General features: G+C 37.6%; 1 protein-coding gene and 1 non-coding gene across 3 annotated transcripts in view; both read left to right on the top strand.

The window, feature by feature from the left end:
• PLCB1 (phospholipase C beta 1) overlaps positions 1-17,285 on the top strand; it is an 805,117-nt gene that overhangs the window by 309,066 nt on the left and 478,766 nt on the right. The gene's annotated exons all lie outside the window — the stretch shown is intronic.
• LOC132542519 (U1 spliceosomal RNA) lies at positions 15,734-15,897 on the top strand. Its single transcript, XR_009553525.1, has one exon. It is a non-coding gene; the product is annotated as a U1 spliceosomal RNA (small nuclear RNA).

The following is a 17,285-nucleotide window of genomic DNA, read 5'->3' as shown; positions in this document are numbered from 1 at the left end:
ATGTCTTCTTCTTCAGATTTAGTGTTTGCATAAAGAAATGCCACTGATTTTTGTACATTGATTTTGTACCCTGATACCTTGCTATATTGCGTAATAACTTCCAGTAATTTTCTACTGGATTCTTTAGGTCTTTCTATGTATACTATCATATCATCTGCAAATAGTGAGAGCTTGACTTCCCTTCCAATCTGTATCCCTTTGATTTCTTTCTCTTGCCTGATTGCTATGGCAAGAACTTCCAATACTATGTTGAAGAGTAACGGTGACAGTGGACAGCCCTGTCTAGTCCCCGATCTGAGGGGGAATGCTTTCAGCTTCTGTCCATTGAGTATGATGTTGGCTGTAGGTTTGCTATATATAGACTCCACTATCTTGAGAAATTTCCCATCTATTCCCATTTTTTGTAGAGTTTTGAGCATGAATGGGTGTTGGGTTTTGTCAAAGGCTTTCTCTGCATCAATTGAGATAATCATGTGGTTTTTGGCTTTGCTTTTATTGATGTGGTGAATGACATTGATTGACTTACGGATGTTGAACCAGCCTTGCATTCCTGGGATGAATCCCACTTGGTCATGATGAACAATCTTTTTGATGTGTTGCTGTATCCGGTTGGCCAAGATCTTGTTTAATATTTTGGCATCTATGTTCATCAGAGATATTGGTCTGTAGTTTTCCTTTTTTGTTCTGTCCCTATCAGCTTTTGGTATCAGGGTGATATTGGCTTCATAAAAGGTGGAAGGGAGTATTCCTGTTTCTTCAATCTTATTGAATAGCTTAAGAAGTATGGGTATTAACTGTTTCCTGAAAGTTTTGTAGAATTCGTTTGTGAAGCCATCTGGTCCCGAACTTTTGTTGTTGTAGAGATTCTTAATAACGGTTTCAATTTCTTTGTCTGTGATTGGTGCATTTAGATTTTGTAGTTCTTCTTGGTTCAGTTTTGGAAGTGCATAGGTTTCTAGGAATTGTTCCATTTCTTCCAGATTCTCTAGCTTGGTGGCATATAGTTCTTTATAGAAGTTTCGCAGGATTCTCTGGATTTCTGTGGTGTCAGTTGTGATATCTCCTGCATCGTTTACAATTCTATTAATTTGAGTCTTCTCTCTTTTTTGTTTGGTGAGTCTGGCTAGGGGTTTGTCAATTTTGTTTAATCTTTCAAAGAACCAACATTTGGCTTCATTGATCTTATGTATGGTTCTTTTATTTTCGATGTTGTTTATTTCTGCTCTAACTTTATTGATTTCTGTCCTTCTGGTTGCTTTAGGGTTCCTTTGTTCCTCTTCCTCTAAGTCCTTGAGGTGTGCAGTAAGGTCATTCATTTGGGCTTCTTCTTGGTGTTTAATATGTGATTGTATGGCTATAAGTTTCCCTCTCAGTACTGCTTTAGCTGTGTCCCAAATATTTTGATAGGTTGTGTCTTCATTTTCATTAGTTTCCAGGAACATTTGAATTTCCTGTTTGAGTGAGTCTGTGACCCAGTGGTTCTTAAGGAGCATGTTGTTTAATTTCCAAATTCTGTGTCTTTTAATAATTTTCTGTTTGCTGTTAAATGTTAGTTTTACTCCACTGTGGTCTGAGAAGATCCTTGGGTTGATTTCAATGCTCTTGAATTTATTGATGCTGTCTTTGTGGCCTAACATGTGGTCTATCCTTGAGTATGTGTTATGTGGATTTGAAAAGAAGGTGTATTCCAGTTTTTTGGGGTGGAGGAGTCTGAAAATGTCCAAGAGGTCTAGTCTGTCGATCTCTTCATTCAATTCTCTTGTATCTTTATTGGTTCTCTGCTTTGTTGATCTGTCTAAGTGTGAGAGTGGGGTATTGAAGTCTCCCACTATTATTGTATTACTATTGATGTATTTTTGAAATTCTTTCAGTAGATGCTTAATGTATTTAGATGGTCCCTCGTTGGGTGCATAGATATTAATAATTGTTAAGTCTTCTTGGCTGATTGATCCTCTAATCATTATGTAATGTCCTTGCTTATCTTTTATTACTTTATTTAATTTAAAATCTATCGTGTCTGAGATGAAAATGGCTGTTCCTGCCCTTTTTTGTGGACCGTTAGCCTGTATGATAGTTTTCCATCCTTTCACTTTAAGTCTGTGTTTATCTTGTTGTGACAGATGGGATTCTTGCAAGCAACATAAGGTTGGATTATGTTTTCTGATCCATCTCCCCACCCTGTGCCTTTTGATGGGTGAGTTTAAGCCATTGACATTTATTGATATTATGGATTTAATGTATTGTAGTGCCATTGTTCTAAAAAACAATTTGTTTACTCTGATATATTGCAAGTATTATAGTGATGTTCTTGTTTATAAGAGGTCTTTTAGTACCTCTTTCAGGGCCGGCTTGGTGATGGTTGCCTCCTTTAACTGTTGTTTATCTAAGAAGGTTTTGATCCCTCCATCTAGTTTGAATGAAAGTCTAGCAGGATATATTATCCTTGGTTGAAACCCTTTTTCATTCAGGGCTCAATAGATATCTTGCCACTCCCTTCTGGCTTTTAGAGTTTGAGTGGAGAAGTCTGCAGATAATCTTATGGGTTTTCCCTTGTATGTGACTTTTTGTTTCTCTCTTGCAGCCTTTAGGATCCTTTCTTTATCCTTACTTCTTCTCATTGTGACTATGATGTGTCTTGGTGTCTTCAGGTCTGGGTTGATTCTGTTTGATACTCTCTGGGCCTCTTGAACCTTGATATCCTTTCTGTTATTCAGGTCTGGAAAGTTTTCTTGTATTATTTCCTCTAGAATGTTTGCTTCCCCTTCCTCTCTTTCTTCCTCTGGCAGGCCAATTATACGAATGTTACTTCTTTTGAGATCATCTCATATGTCTCTGTTGTTGTTTTCCGTGTCTCTCAATCTCTTTTTAAGCTCTTTCACCTCTTTCCTTGTTTTCTCTAACTCATCCTCTGTCTGACTAATTCTGTTTTCTGCTTCTGTTAGTCTGCTTTCCCTTGCCTCAGCTTCTTTCTTCATTACAGCTATTTCAGCTTTCAGTTCTCTAATTGCCTCAAGATAATCAGTATTTTCCTTGGGGGTCTCAACTGTTGTTTCCCTAATACTGCCATTCTTTTCCTCCAATGTTGTTTTCATTTCTGTGATTAATAAGTTTATTGTTGCTTGCATACTTTTCTTATCTATGGTTACTTCTGGCTGATTTGTAATTTCTTCTGGGCTCTTGTCTTCATTCATTGGGGTAGCAGTTTTATTTGTTTTTAATCTACCCATTTTTTTATTTATGTGTTTCTCTTTTTTTATGCTCTGTTGTTCCTCAGTTGTTGTGTCTTGAGTACAAGTAACACTGTACTAAATACCTTTATGACAATTGCACTCACCAACCTCCGGAATTACAGTAGCAACTGAAGTAAGTATTGAAGTAGTTTAATCATTACCAGTTAGCCAAACAATTTCTCCAGTCCGTGAAAAAATATTAACCAAATCCCAGTGAAGAAAGAGAAAAGAAAGAGAGGATAGCAAGAATAGACAGTTATGCAAATCTACTATCCACTGTATATTCTAGGGGTAACAAGAGGGGAAAGGGAACTAGAGCAGAGATACACACATAGAGAGTCCACTCTGAATCAGATTTCTTCCCCAAAGTAATTCACAAATTCAGAAAGGCAAAGAAGAAAGAAGAAGTGTATGACAAGATTTAAAAAAAAGAGAGAGAGAGAGAGAGACAAGAGAGAGAAAAGGGAGAAGATAAGAAAAAGAGTTATAATTAAAGAGCAGTGCAAGGAACTTCCCAAATGTGTATCAGTGAATTCAAAAAAAACACCCTGTTTGGTGGTATGGGGTATCCTGCTAGGAGCTGGTCCCCAGGGACTGCATATGGGGGGGGGGGGCAGGAAGGATGTGTGCTTGAAAATTAAAAGGAAGAAAAAAGAATTTTTCCCTTACTCTAATTCTTAACCCAAATTAAGTTATAGTCACCTCTTTGTCACCGCTATGTCCCCTTAATGGCTGGTCTGCTAAAGGCAGAAAATCCTATTGTTTCCAGGGAATGTGTTTGGAGCTCAGTGGCTAGCAGCTTCTCTGTCTGCCATCTTCCGGGAAACCCCCTCCCTCTCTTTTTTTTTCTCTCTCTCTCTTTCTTATTATTTTGTTGTTGTTGCTGTCATCATTGGGGCTTCATCACTTCAAATTGACATTTTTATCAGATAGTAAGAGTAAGAGACGGGGTCGGGGATAGTACAACATCTGGTAAATTAGGGCCTGGCTCAGGCCTGGGTCATATATGCATAATAAAGCAGTCACATAATCCAGGTGATCTATCTCTTACTGGTGCTTCAGTGCTGAAATTCTAGCCAATAAAACATTTTGTTCTGATGAAAATGCTCTATGTGCTACCCAGTATAGTAGTCACTGGCCAATGAGCACTGGAATCACCAAGAGAGTGACTGAAAAAACTGAATCCATGTTTAATGTAATTCTGAATTTTTTACAATGCCAAGGACATGTACTTACACAGTTTAATCACTGTGAACCACTTTTTCATTCAGAAAGAGAGACAGAGACAGAGTGAAAGACAGACTACTTACTGTACTGGAACTTACTCCACTGTCTTAGCACATCCCATGTGGTTCTGGGCTTCAGATCTGGGCCATGTGCATTTCCATTCACACACCTATCCATTGTGCTCTTTCTCATTCTTGGCCTTTAATTTTCTATTTTAATAACAACATAATACTATTGGCTGAATTATGGGAAAAACAAAGGTTCACAGCTTTCCTCAAAGTGTGTTTCTTGTAACAGCTGCCTCAGCACTATCTGGCACCCATGTTCAGCGGAGAAGCAATTACAGAAGCCAGACCTTCCACCTTCTGCATCCCACAATGACCTTGGGTCCATACTCCCAAAGGGTTAAAGAACAGGAAAGCTATCAAGGGAGGGGATGGGAAATGGGAGTTCTGGTGGTGGGAATTGTGTGGAGTTGTTCCCCTCTTATCCTATGGTTCTGTCAGTATTTCCTTTTTTAAATAAAATAAAATTTTAAAAAAAGGAAATACAGAATTTTGTCTCCCACTTATACCTTAACTGAGAATATGCATTTTAACAACCTCACCAGGCAACTAACTTGGAAGTTTGAGAGACACTGCCCTGGAGCAATTTTCACTTGCTAATTAATCATTCATTCAGAAAAACTGCCAATGGGCTAATGAACAATAGCAACTTACTCCTTTTATCCCTGGAAGAGTATTTGATGCAGTAGGGGTATGTTATAGTATTGCTTTAACTACTCATTATTTTATTTTATTTTATTTTATTTTATTTTATTTTATTTATGAAAAAGAAACTCTGACAAAACCATAGGATAAGAGGGGTACAGCTTCACACAACTCCCACCAACATAGCTCCATATCCAATCCCCTCCCTTGATAGCTTCCTTATTCTTTAACCAGTCTGGGAGTTTGGACCCAAGGTCACTGTGGGATGCAGAAGGTGGAAGGTCTGGCTTCAGTAATTGCTTCCCCACTGAACATTGGTGTTGATAAGTCTATCCATACTCCCAGCCTGCCTCTTTCTTTCTCTAGTGGGGTGGGGTTCTGGGGAATTAGAGCTCTAGGACACACTGGTGTGGTTGTCTGTCCAGGGAAGTCTGGACAGCATCATGCTAGCATCTGGAACCTAGTGGCTGAAAAGAGTTAACATATAAAGCCAAACATATAAAGTTAACATATAAAGCCAAACAAGTTGTTGACTAATCACAAACCTAAAGGCTGGAGTAGTGCAGATGAAGAATTGAGGGAGTCTCAGTTTTGTAGATAGGTAGTAGGCATATTTTATTTATATCCCAAAGGGCCTGTGGCTATATTTTTTTTTTTTTCCCTGAGCCTGAAGTCTGATATGCAGGTAGATCCAAGCTATTATCTGGGAAGATGATGTCATGGCCGGAAAAAGGACCAGAAAGCTGAATCAGGGAAGAGAGTAGCTCCCAAATCAGGGAAAGGAGTATAAATATTGTTGATTGTAAACCCCATCGATTTGGGGCCCATATTCAGCTTAGGAGCCTATGTGACCTCTGCATTCCTGTAGATTCAAGCTCACATTCTGTGGTCATGAGTTAACTACTCATTTTTATAAATGTGAACATGTTGTTTCTCTGTTGGTTGATCTGTTGATTTCACCATTCATCATTCAGAAAAGAAACAGAGTCTTTACCTGGCCAAGACTGCCTGAGGTTTATTGAGTACTCCCAATTAAATCTAAGTATGTGCTTTCTCTTTGGTGAATGAAAGGAAAGGAAAGAAACTGACTACTGGGTTCTGCCTGGAGACTGTAATTAAAACATTGTCATTAATTTTTTTAAATCAAAGATGTCATAAGAAACAGAATTAGAGAATAGTGTTGATACAATAACATGCTGTACTTGTCCCTTTGCATATTCCCTTGATTTGGGTTTCGATCATATGGGACTTGATACAAGAACATGGACATATGATGTCAGTGTTCCCAACATACACACAGTGAATGCAGTTAGGAGACTGAAGTGTTGAGAAAAGATCAGTAGAGGTTTCATTGCTGAGAATGTGACAGATAGGGACAACTGGAGTTCAATCCCTCATCCAGTCCTTAGAAAGACTGAGTGTTTGAGGAGGAACATAGTGGCTTATATTCTATAGGAATTGTCCCTCTAAGATACCGGTGAATATAATGTGGAACACCAACATATACACAAAACAGAATTGATCATGGCAATGAGGTTTCATGGGCCAGGACTGAAGTGATAACCCTCCAGGTAGAGCTTATGGCTCTTTCTAGGCACAAACCCCAGCACCATATGGGAGGTGCACCATATGGGAGGTGCACCATATGGGAGGTGCTAAGGCAGTGATGGAAGCTCGAATGTGATGGTGCCTTTTCCTCTGTCTCTCTCACTATGTCTCTCTCACTGTATCTGTATCTCTGTCTCTCTCTCTCTCATTGCCTCCAGGGTTATAACTGGGTCTTGGTGCCAGCACTACAAATACACTGCTCCTGGAAGCTATTTTTCCCATTTTGTTGCCCTTGTTGTGGTTGTTATTGTTGTTATAGCTGTTGTTGTTATTGGATAGGACAGAGAGAAATGGAGAGAGGAGAGGAAGATAGAGAGGAGGAGAGACAGACACCTCTAGGCCTGCTTCACCTCTTGGGAATCAACCACCTTGCAGGTGAGGAGCTGGAGGCTCGAACTGGGATCCTTTCTCAGCGCTTAATCTGCTGCACTGCTGCCCAGCCCCCTCTCTCACTATATCTCTATCTTAAAAAAAAAATGACTTCACTGACTCAGTAGTTTCTTTTTTAAAGTTCTATTTGTAGACAAAGCTTAAAGTTTACTCACTGATGATTTGTCCATTCATTTGCCTTTGTCAAGTCTCTTGTACTCTGACATTGAGCAGTATATGTTCTCAGCATTTTTTATTTTAATTAATTAATTAATTAATTAATTACTTTTTACCAGAGCACTGCTTATCTCTGGCTTATGGTGGTGCAGGGGTTGAACATGGGACTTTGGAGCCTCAGGCTTGAGAGTCTCTTTGCCTAACCATTATGCTATCTGCCCTGGCCTTGAACAGTATATGTTCTCTTTTTGAAGAGCTCATGCTTCAGGTTTCACTTCAGTCTAATAAATCTTAATAAAAATGCCCATGGAAATTATATATAGTCTAATCAAATTCTAAAATTGATTTATTACATAATTCCCATTTTCTAGAGGGTCCCATATACTTTATAAGAAGACAGAATGTCTGAGTGGAAAATCTGATGAGAGAAAATTCAATTTGTAAAACTATAGAAGCACATTTTTTTTTCTAATTTGTGAAAAATAGTTCAGTCTAGCAGGATGACCTTATGGAAATAAAAATGCGTCTATGGATTCATCTCTAGAAGAAGCAGGCCACTTATAAATATTGCATGCATAGTATTACTGTCCTACAGCCACCCAGCTGGAATGAAGCATCATACCTGCTCCTCTTAGTCTCCAGCTGGATTTCTTTCATTTGGTTTAAAAATGATATTCACGGGGAGTCGGGCGGTGGCGCAGCGGGTTAAGCACACATGGCACAAAGCTCAAGGACCGGCTTAAGGATCCCGGTTCGAGCCCCTGGCTCCCCACCTACAGGGGAGTCGCTTCACAGGCGGTGAAGCAGGTCTACAGGTGTCTATCTTTCTCTCCCCCTCTCTGTTTCCCCTTCTCTCTCAATTTCTCTCTGTCCTGTCTAACAATGATGACATCAACAACAACAATAATAACTTCAACAACAATGAAAAACAACAAGAGCAACAAAAGGGAAAATAAATATAAGAAATAAAATAATAAAATAATAAAAAAAAAAGATATTCACGGGCAGCTTATGCTGAAGGGTACCAGCATTTTCTGCAGGTCAACTGAATTGTGAAGGTAGACAGGGGTAAGAATTAAACTTAGGTTTCAAATTGCCCTTACTCTCTCCATGGTTGGGTCCGTTTTTCTTTTTTTTTTTTTTTTATTTAATTAATTCATTTATTTTGGGGAGCAAGGCATATACCTGGTTAAGCGCTCACATTACAGTGCTCAAGACCCAGGTTTAAGCCCCTGGTCCCCACCTACATGGGGCAAACTTCACTCGTGGTGAATAAAGGCTACAAGTATCTCTCTCTCCCAGTCTAGCTCCCCTTTCCTTCTCTTTCAATTTCTCTCTGTCTCTATCCCATAATGAAATAAAAAATAAATGTATTTTAAATGTATTTATTTTAACAGAACAGAGAGAAACTGAAAGGGGAGAAGGTGAGAGAAAGAGAGAGGACAGGAGAGAGAGAGAGAGAGAGAGAGAGAGAGAAACCTGTAGTACTGCTTCACTGCTCCTGAAGTTTTCCTCCTTTGCAGGTGGGGGAGTTTGAACATCCATCCCTTGTGCATGATAATATGTATGTTCAACTGAATATACCACCACCTGTCACCCCCAAGGCCATCTTTTTATGTCAACTGTTGAAGCTAACATAGTTAAGTAAGGTCCTACCAATGGATTCAAGGACACCAACTTCCTCTATATTTTTTCACCAATTCCTATAATTTCATAAGGTAGAACTGCTCTAAGAACACTGGTCCCATGTCACTCTGAATGGTTTTGCTCCCTGGCCTTGTACCAACTGCATCAGTATCTGCTTGTTCTGCCCTGACCATCTAGCCACCTCCAAATCATCAAGTATATATATTACATATATCTGTGACTGAGTAGAGCATGAAGGAAGAGCTGAAGAAATCATGAAGATCAGGACTTTATGTTCACCTGCCCTATAAAAGTCTTAGAAATGAGTACACAATTATGCATAAATTGATATTACTGGAAGCTGCTGGGAATAATGAGAGGTTGTACTTATCTACAAATGCAAGATTTTTAAAAAGCTTTTCTGTGTTCTCTCTTTTTCTTCATTGTTTCCAAGATTTTTTTTTTTGTGAGGGAGGGATTTTATGAAATTATGCTATAATAAAAGCCAAAAGTTTTTAAATTGATAACTACTTTGTGAACTTCTTACCTAATTAGAAGCTAATATTCAGACAATTACAATGTACTCAGGATGCATAGACTGGCTCCTCACACACTGATGACTGTTTATTCTAAGCCAGCAGCCCTTGGGACAATGAGTGAAATATTTTTTTTTTTCCTTTCCCAGAGCACTGTTCGGCTCTGGTTTATGGCGGTGTGGGGGATTGAACCTGGGACTTGAGAGCCTTGGGCATGAAAGTCTCTTTGCATAACCATTATGCTATACCCCCACCTGAAATATTTTTTTTTCTAGTGCCTCTGGAATCCTCTGTATAAACAGACAGAATGGGTAATTGGACAAAACAGATTTCTAATCCCATAAGAACTATGTTTTAAACTCTCCATAAAATACTTCTTGGAAGCTTCTACTACATCTCATTATTGTGATTTTCATAAGATTACTACAGCTAATGACTATGAAAGCATGCTTGATCATGTGGAAAATTAAAATTTTTTAAATTAAAATATCAACACTAATGTTAGTAATGGTTGTGTGTGCTACGGCTATGTTTTGTAAGTCTGTTTTGCTTTTAAAACAATATTGAAACCAAACACCCAATCCACCAAAAATTGTGAGATCCTGCAGATAAAGTTCTACTCCATAAACAAATAAATATAGTAAAAATTCTATTGACTGATGCATGTTAACATTTATCTCTTAATGTTATGAATGAACCTGGGTCTAAATTTCAGTGGAGTAAGGTTCTACCTGGGTCATATATAAACTAGTTGACTTGGATGGTTGTGTGACGATTTTGTATAGAAATCTGAGCTGCAGCCTGGCCTATAATCTTGGCCACTAACTTGGTATGCTTTTAACTCAAAACTGTGGATTTAAAAAGGTTGTACAACTCTGGGAACTAAAGTAGGAAATGTGAATGAGTTAACTGTTGAGGGTAGGACTGTGATAAAAATGGACGGAAGCAAAAAAGCTTTCACCATAAGCTTCAGCTCCAGGGCTGGCATAGAGTCTGAGGATACCAGATAGCAGAAGGGTACGGGTGGGGGGGGGGGAGCTACAGGGAGATATTTTGGGAGATAAGAAACTGTATACATGTGACAATAATGGTCTTGCAAATCATGATTTTTTCCTCTTATCCTATGGTTTCTGCCAGTGTTTCCTTTTTATAAATAAAAATTTTTTAAAAAGAAGCTATCATTAAGGTAAAAAAGGAAAATGCTAATTACTAACTAATGTTGAAAATATGGATTGTCAGAAAAGTCATAATGCATTTTTGCATAAAAAAGGCATAGAAAAATAAGTCCCAACTTTTCCACCAATGAATAAAATTGGGCATTTGGATCTGTAAGATACTATGAGTCCTTTTTTTTTTTTGTCTCCAGGGTTATCGCTGGGACTTGGTGCCTTCACTATGAATTCACTGCTTCTGGTGGCCATTTCTTCCACTTATTGGATAGGACAGAGAGAAATTGAGCAGGGAGGGGAGGATAGAGAGAAAGACACCTGCAGACCTGCTTTACCACTTGTGAATTGACAATCCCCCTGCAGGTGGGGAGCTGTAAGCTTAAACCTGGATCCTTATAGGTCCTTGAGTTTGATGTTATGTGTGCTTAACCCAGTATGCCACTTCCTGATCCCCCTATGAGCTCTTATAATGAGACTGACTGGAGTGTGGAACTAAGAAAAAAGGCATTTCTTCAAGGGGATAAATAAATAAATAATCAAATGAAAAGGTGCTCAAAACCCTGTTCCTATTTATTACCTATTTATTACTTATCAGTAATACTGTATTACTTATATTCTACTCATTATTACTTATTATTATTATTAATATTACTTATAAGTCCCTATTTATTACTTATAAGTGAGATCATTTTGGTATTTGTTCTTCTCTTTTTGGCTTATCTCTCTTAACATGATGAGTTCCCTCCAAAATGACTCAAAGGAGATGACCTCATTATTTTAACAGCTGAGTAGTATTCCACCATGTATATATAACACAATGTTTTAGCCACTCATCTGTCATTGGACATCTGGATTGCTTCCAGATTTTTTAAAATTAATTTATTTATTTGAGAAAGGAGACATTAACAAAATAATAGAATGGGGGGAAAACTCCACACAATTCCCACCACCCAATCTCCATATCCCATGCCCTCCCCAGTAGCTTTCCCATTCTCTATCTCTCTGGAAGCATGGACCCAGGGTCGTTGTGGGTTACAGAAGGTGGGAGGTCTGGCTTCTGTAATTTCTTCCCTGCTGAACATGGGTGTTGACTGGTCGTACTTCCAGATTTTTATTATAAATTGTGTGGCTATGATCATAGGGCTATATAGATCTCTTCTGATTGGTTCTGTTGTTTTCTTTGGGTACATTTCCAGAAGAGTATTTGCTGAATCATAGGGTAGGTCGATTTCTGTTGTTTTCCAAAATCTCACCAGCAGTACAGAAGATCTCCTTTCCCCCCACATCCTCTCCAACATTTGTTGTTACTGTCCTTTCTTATGTACACCATTCTCACAGGTTGAAAATGGAATCTCATTGTTGTCTTTATTTGCATTTCTCTGATGATCAGATTTAAAAGTTTGTTTTTTTTTTCCTAGATTAACTAAGACTCACATCAGTCTGGTAGATCTATATCTCTTTTGAATAAAACAAAAGTAATTCTTTTTCTGGAGAAGCTCATTAAATATTTTAATAACTAATTACTGCTTTAATGAAATGTTATCTGTTATGTAGGTAAAAACAACTTAGGTATTGGAGGACTGGAAAATAGACTAGGTAGGAAGATTTTCTGGCCAGCTATTTTAGCCAAAGATAGGAGAATGAGGAACAAAACAACCATGTAGTTAACAGTACGATCTTATGTATGACTGTAACCAAGAAGAGAGTAATTGCTAAGAAAAAAAAATTGTCAAAGATAACCTGAAACCACAACCAGTTTAGGACATATGTATGGACCAAAAGTCAGAATTCATCTGAATCACTGATTCTGTGAAGAAGGCTACACTTCAGGTTACTTCGTGCTTCTATGGAGAAATACAAAGATGAAGGCCTTGGCATGATCTTCATCAGTCATCAAGATGCTGAAAAACAGCAATTTCATGATACAGGACCCCAGTTTCTAGAAGAATGGGTTTACAGGTCACTCCAGGGGAACTCAGGAGACATGGCCTAAACCTTAACTGCAGACTCAGTGGAAATACAATTGTAGCAACTGAATCTCTGGTCCGAAGGAAGCAATCAACAGTTTATACAGTTGTTCAAGTTGAGAACACGAAACACTGCCCAGCTGCCTGTAAGGACTCTTTAAATATTCTTTCAGTTATGACAACAACTACTTTCATTTGCATACCACTCATAAACAGTGCCCAATGAAGAATGTTTGAATATCACTGAGATATTTTAGCCATAGAGGAGGCTCTATGGAGTAGTGCGATTATCTGTAATTCCCTTCCATTAAAGAGTTATCAAGCACAAGTCAATTTTTTACTTATTGTGACTATACCTTGCAATCTAATATATCACTATTAATCACAAATGGAAAATGGGCTTGAAAAAAAAAAGTAAATGGCTGAATATAGTAAAGGAGGGAACTGAAATAAAACTTGATTCTTGAGGGTCCTGTGCTATACTTACTAAGCTACCTTCTGGGCCTGAAACCAAACTTCAGATAATTTAAATTCAGGGAGGTGGTAGGGTCTCAAGGCATCAAGAATGGGATCAAGAAATTACCATTCAGTTTCCTTGCTCAGGAAGATAGGGTAGAAAATATTGTGAGAGATGACAAATCTGGGTCCCACCCTTCAACCCCTGCCTCTCCACTTGGGGGATTTTGAAAACAGACACAAGTTAAGATGAGGCAGAACACTTTGTGGGAAGATAAACCTGTTTTCATATTTAGCAATATTACAAAACAGATTCCCCTCCTCACATAAAAGGCCACAAAGTGCTTAGATTTTTTTTTTCTAAATAGTCTAGTGGTTTTGGTGTATAAACTTATACCTGTTATACTAATTTTGAACTTTACTTATATAGTAGTTATTTATATGACTTTTTTTCATTTCTTATGAGAAAGTTTTTTTTTTTTTTTTTTTTTTACTGAATTAGCTTATATATTCAGATATGATTTTAATTACGGGCCTGGGACATTGCTTAGTTAATTAAAAAAATCTCCACATTTAGCAATTGTTGGAATAATTTTACATGGAAGCAATGGTAGGAAATAAAACCATATTTTTTGTTGTTGTTGTTTGTTTTGTTTTTTTCCCCAGAGCACTGCTCAGCTATGGTTTATGGTGGTGCAGGGGTTTTAACCTGGGACTTTAGAGCCTCAGGCATGAGAATCTCTTTGCATAATCATTATGCTATCTACCCTGCCCCCATGTGTTCCAGTAGTTTATAATTAAGGTTTTTATGTGGCCAGTCTGTTTATAGTGCTTGCATTTTTAAGGTTATTAATTTGTAATTTTAATATTATGGTAGGATTGTCATTGTTCTTGATTTGTAGGCCTTAAATATCTACATGTGTAGGAATTTATAACTAAAATTATTATAAATGGATTTTCATATTAGAAATGAAATAGCCTGTCGGGAGTCAGGCTGTAGCACAGCGGGTTAAGCGCACGTGGCTCAAATCGCAAGGACCAGAATAAGGATACCGATTCCAGTTCTGGGCTCCTCACCTGCAGGGGAGTTGCTTCACAGGTGGTGAAGCAGGTCTGCAGGTTTCTATCATTCTCTACCCCATGTCTCTCCATTTCTCTCTGTCCTATCTAACAACGACGACATAAATAACAACAATAATAAATACAACAATAAAACAAGGGCAACAAAAGTGAATAAATAAATAAATAAATAAATAAATAAAAATAAAATTTAAAGAAAGAAATGAGCCTGTCAAAATTTCATTATTAAATAAGGTCATAGTGGTAATTCTGATTAATGGAGCTGATCCTTGACAGCTCTGATGATACTTTAAAAACAATATATATATATAAAACAAAAAAAATTCTTAATTTTCTTAACCTGTAAATTATGGGTGATAATGTTATTGTAATGAGTAAGTGTAAAGCTCCTGAATTAGCTAAATGAGAACAATCAAGCAAAACTGAGATACAGATATGAGTGGCCTCTTTAATTTCTCTAAGCATTCTGCTCCTGCTCATGATCTTTGTAGAAGACATGACTCAATTTTGCAATTAAAAACATTCTTTAAACGAGCCCATTTGTTTGGGATTATTTGAAAACACACGTTACATCTAAATTCTGCTGAGTATCTAAAACATCAGTTTGGCTTGAACTAAATGTTCAGCTTGAACTAAACTGAAACAAGAATGGCAGAATGACACAGGGCTGTACTTCAGAAATTCCAAATGTATCTGTTAGAGTAGCACAAACATTCATCCCAGAAAAAAAAAAAAATCAATTCATCCCAGAAAAAAAAAATCATTGTCATCATCATTCAGAATTTCTTTAAGAGCTCCAGTGGCGCAATCGGTTAGCGCGCGGTACTTATACAGAATTTCTTTAGCTCCTGACAATGCATATTAAAAAAAATCTGTTTTTATTTTAAATAACTTGATGGTATCAACCTGTTTGACAATCTGAAAAAAGATCTTAAGTTTATTCCAGTGACTCACAAATTTATTTGTCCAAAATTCCATTTTATGCCTAAAACTAATGTGTTAATTTAAATAAAATAGCACCACTGCATGGAAGAAAATAAGTAATTTTAGGGAGTCGGGCTGTAGCGCAGCGGGTTAAGCGCAGGTGGCGCTAAAGCACAAGGACCGGCATAAGGATCCCGGTTCTAACCCCGGCTCCCCACCTGCAGGGGAGTCTCTTCACAGGTGGTGAAGCAGGTCTGCAGGTGTCTATCTTTCTATCCCCCTCTCTATCTTCCCCTCCTCTCTCCGTTTCTCTCTGTCCTATCCAACAACGACAACAACAATAATAACTACATCAATAAAAACAACAAGGGCAACAAAAGGGAATAAATAAATAAAATAAAATATTTAAAAAAAAAAGAAAAGAAGTAATTTTATTTAATTTCATAATTGGTATCAAATTAGGGCCAGTGTAGAATGTATTGGTTGCCTTCCTTACCCCCAGTAAGGACAGAGGTATATTTGTTGCTTATAGAAGAGAATTTTACATCTCATAAGAGAAGAAATTTACATAATATTGACAATTGAATATAATAAGACACTTGTTTGTGTGGGCATGTGGTAATATCTTGGTTAAATTGTATAAGAATGTCTTGTGTACTTACCTGGCAGGGGAGATACCATGATCACAAAGGTGGTTTTCCCTGAGCAAGACTTATCCTTTGCACTTCAGTTGTGTTGAACCCTGCAATTTCCCCAAATATGGGAAAGTTGACTACATAATTTGTGGTAGTGGGGGATTGCATTTGTGCTCTTCTGGTTAAAAAGAAGAGGAAAAAGGAGGAGGAGAAGAAGAGAGGAGGAGGAGGAGGAAGAAGAAGCAGAAGAATGTCTAGTAAATAGCCTGCATCATTGTATACATTATGTTATGAAACAGAGCCACTTCTTGTAAGAGGAAATGCAAAATAAAATATAAATATTCAAATAATTTAAAATAGTTTTTACATTTTATTTATTCATTTTGGATAGACAGAAAAAAATGAGAGGGAAGGGGAGAGAGGGGAAGAGAGAAAGAGGAATTACAGTACTGTTTTATCACTCATGAAGCTTCACAGCTGCAGGTGGAGAATGGGAGCTTGAACATGGGTATTTGTATACTGTAATGTGTGAAATCTGCCAAATGCTCCACCACCCAGCCCCGTAATAGATTTTTGTTTAAACAAAAAGGAACTTTCTGCCATCCTTGTCTTCCCAAAAAGAGAGAAGGCTGAAATCTAGTGGTGGTAAGGGGAGGTAGGCACTTTTACATGATGTGCTTGGTAAAACAAAGGAAATATTCTTATTCATTATGGCTAAACTCAAAGCCCTGCAGAATCATCTTCATTTTCCAAATTTCATTCCAGAAATACATATTGGTTAATGTTTATTTGATATAAACCTGAATTCGTCTTGAATACACAAGCTGTAGTTCTTGTACTAGTAGCATCATCATGGGTCTGGCTGAAATGCTGAGTCCCAGCCCCAGATCTGTTTAATCAAAAAAAAATGTTTTTTAACAAAATACTTAGGTGGTTCTCATGCATGTTCAAGTTGGAGAAGCATGGGTCTGAAACTTATTTTAATTTGCCACTTTCATTCCCATATTGTTAAGGGCTTGCTGAGAAAATATCTCAAAAACAGAATTTCAATAATTTGGGAACTGCAGGAGAGTAACTAAACAAACCCAAGTAGTTTCTGTGATGTGGGGAAAGTGTTACCAGGGGTTTGAATGAACTTTTGTAGCCTACTCCTCATGTTTAGTGAGTGATAAGCCATGAGGTTTTAGATGACAAACAGCAGACCAAGGAGTTTGTGCCTTTTCCCAGGAACAGTGTCAGCTGGTGGAGTTTATAGAACCGGATGTATTTAACAGAATTCAGGGCATGACTAAGACTTCAGAAGATCTGTATAAGACAAAAGGGGCAGAGAAGTACAGAATTGCAGCTTGCTATGGAAAATTGCAGTTAACATCATAACTTTCAAATGTGAAACAAAATTAACACATGTTAAAGTGCTCACAGAAGTCATGCAAGTGTATATAACCGGCATAATGGAAATATTCTGAATCTTTATAGAGGTGGTCATGGATATATGTGTTAGTCAGATTAAGTGAAGTATTTGCTCCAGATCTGTGTATCTCACTGCTCAAAAAAATATTAAATATTCTATC

This window comes from Erinaceus europaeus, chromosome 1 (genome assembly GCF_950295315.1).
Source record: "Erinaceus europaeus chromosome 1, mEriEur2.1, whole genome shotgun sequence".
Taxonomy (NCBI): Eukaryota; Metazoa; Chordata; class Mammalia; order Eulipotyphla; family Erinaceidae; genus Erinaceus; species Erinaceus europaeus.
The sequence above is the reverse complement of the archived record's forward strand: the minus strand, read 5'-3'. Positions and strand labels throughout refer to the sequence as shown.